This window comes from Gymnoscopelus microlampas (assembly GCF_963454915.1).
Source record: "Gymnoscopelus microlampas genome assembly, chromosome: 9".
NCBI classification, from domain to species: Eukaryota; Metazoa; Chordata; class Actinopteri; order Myctophiformes; family Myctophidae; genus Gymnoscopelus; species Gymnoscopelus microlampas.
The window spans coordinates 54,411,760-54,414,866 of record NC_139946.1 but is presented as its reverse complement, the minus strand read 5'-3'; positions in this window follow the sequence as shown (position 1 = coordinate 54,414,866).

Below are 3,107 nucleotides of genomic sequence, written 5' to 3'. Positions count from 1 at the left end.
CCCTACATACTGTAACAATAGTAAAATGTGTGCTGTGATGCTGTAAATCATATCACTGATGTAGTGGATGATACAGTCAAGTCATTGAGGGCAATACTATTTCCCTCTAAAAAAAATGAACTTTTTACGTAGTCATATAGGCCAGTGGTTCTCAACCTTTTCATGCAGTGAACATAATCATATTTGATCTGCTGTGAACTAATTGAATACAAAATAATGAAATGCTGTATTTCCAGATATACTTTGTTTATGTTACAGCCTGCCTGGCTGTAGTATTTAGGTATGTCATTATAAAACATTGGGGAATTTCTTATTTTCTTTTAAAACGACACATGCACATTGTGGCTGATAATGCTGCTATTTCAGTATTGCTATTATTATGATGATTACAATTATATTATAATATTGTTCATTATATTTGACAGAGAATGAAATGCAAGCAGAGTGACTTAATATGGTGTTTTCCTTACTGTAATAGATACAGTATTTATATGGAACTGTTCTCATTGTAATAGATACAGTATTTATATGGAACTGTTCTCACTGTAATAGATACAGTATTTATATGGAACTGTTCTCACTGTAATAGATACAGTATTTATATGGAACTGTTCTCATTGTAATAGATACAGTATTTATATGGAACTGTTCTCACTGTAATAGATACAGTATTTATATGGAACTGTTCTCATTGTAATAGCTGCAGTATTTATATGGAACTGTTCTCATTGTAATAGATACAGTATTTATATGGAACTGTTCTCACTGTAATAGATACAGTATTTATATGGAACTGTTCTCACTGTAATAGATACAGTATTTATATGGAACTGTTCTCACTGTAATAGATACAGTATTTATATGGAACTGTTCTCATTGTAATAGATACAGTATTTATATGGAACTGTTCTCACTGTAATAGATACAGTATTTATATGGAACTGTTCTCATTGTAATAGATACAGTATTTATATGGAACTGTTCTCATTGTAATAGATCCAGTATTTATATGGAACTGTTCTCACTGTAATGGATACAGTATTTATATGGAACTGTTCTCATTGTAATAGATACAGTATTTATATGGAACTGTTCTCACTGTAATAGATACAGTATTTATATGGAACTGTTCTCATTGTAATAGATACAGTATTTATATGGAACTGTTCTCATTGTAATAGATACAGTATTTATATGGAACTGTTCTCATTGTAATAGATACAGTATTTATATGGAACTGTTCTCATTGTAATAGATACAGTATTTATATGGAACTGTTCTCACTGTAATGGATACAGTATTTATATGGAACTGTTCTCATTGTAATAGATACAGTATTTATATGGAACTGTTCTCATTGTAATAGATACAGTATTTATATGGAACTGTTCTCACTGTAATAGATACAGTATTTATATGGAACTGTTCTCACTGTAATAGATACAGTATTTATATGGAACTGTTCTCATTGTAATAGATACAGTATTTATATGGAACTGTTCTCACTGTAATAGATACAGTATTTATATGGAACTGTTCTCATTGTAATAGATACAGTATTTATATGGAACTGTTCTCACTGTAATAGATACAGTATTTATATGGAACTGTTCTCACTGTAATAGATACAGTATTTATATGGAATTGTTCTCATTGTAATAGATACAGTATTTATATGGAACTGTTCTCATTGTAATAGATACAGTATTTATATGGAACTGTTCTCATTGTAATAGATACAGTATTTATATGGAACTGTTCTCATTGTAATAGATACAGTATTTATATGGAACTGTTCTCATTGTAATAGATACAGTATTTCAAATGAAGGTTGAATTGTGTTTGTACTCCTATGTTCCACTGCTCCCATTGTGCTGTGTACAGTTTTATACAAATACTAGATGAATACATTTAGCAATAATTAAGCTTCATGCTTTTTATTCTTTTTAAAATAATAGTTAATGTACAGCTGTGAATCTTTCTCTGAAACTTCTGTTTTGCTCAGATATTGTTCTAATTTCCACCAGGATCATGACGGGGAAATAATACGAAAAGGAATATTGTCCCAGTCTTTGCAAATTCTTAGTGTGTGACAAATCCTTATGGTGTGAGTGAGAGTGTCATACTTTTAGTCTTTTAAAAGTCTCGTCATTTATTAAGCACATTTAAAACTGAGATTGTAGTGCACTGCATGGGAAGTATTATGTGTCTCTATAGTGGATTAAATTCAAGTAAAGCTTCGCTACCACTGTATTGTTGAAGCTCTTCAGTTATCTTCTCTGTGGTATGTGAGGTTGTAACGGTTTGACTTTGATCTAACTTTTGGGGTGCCAGTTAGGACACGGCTGAGTCCAGTTTGGACAAAAACACTTTTTAGTCAACCTTACACGTGACTGTACAACCTTATCCCACACCCCAAATCCAGTCCACAGTTTCCAAAATACCAGTTAACGTCAGTTCCAGTCAATATTCACAGCACAGTCAATGTTCCTCCAATTCCCCCAAACCGTCCGTCAGTTTAATGGTTAACTTAAATAAGAAAATAAAATCCACATAAAATGTGAGGCAAAAGTGTAGTGTGAGTGAGATGGTGGCCGTGGCCAAGCAGCCAAAGGAATCCACTCCGTGACTTCCAAGCGACCGGCAAATGGTGTGTTTGCAAAACGGCTTGATCCTCTGCAACAGCGAGCCTCTGGGTGAATGTTCCTCCTAGGATTAACTTGTTGGAAGTCCTTCATGGTGTTGCATAGAATATCGCAGACATTCACTTGCGCTATGAGCTACCACTCTCATCTCTACTACTATGACAGGATACAGGGACACACCATGTTTGATTCAGTCCATTCATAAAACGTAGGTGAGCGTAACGTAGATGCAGGGTGTGTGTGTGCGTGCGAGTGCGCGATAGCAGATCGCTACACGGTTGCTGAATGAAAACTAAATGTTTTATTCTCTTGGTTCTTTCCACAGAGCACCACAGGGAGAGATCTACGCTGTCAAGAGAGATGGCCTCCAAAAGATCATTAACATGGTCAGAGGAACAGAGAGAGATGGACCAGAGACATGGACTGTTAGATGCAATGCTGCAACCTGTAGTAGAGTTGTAC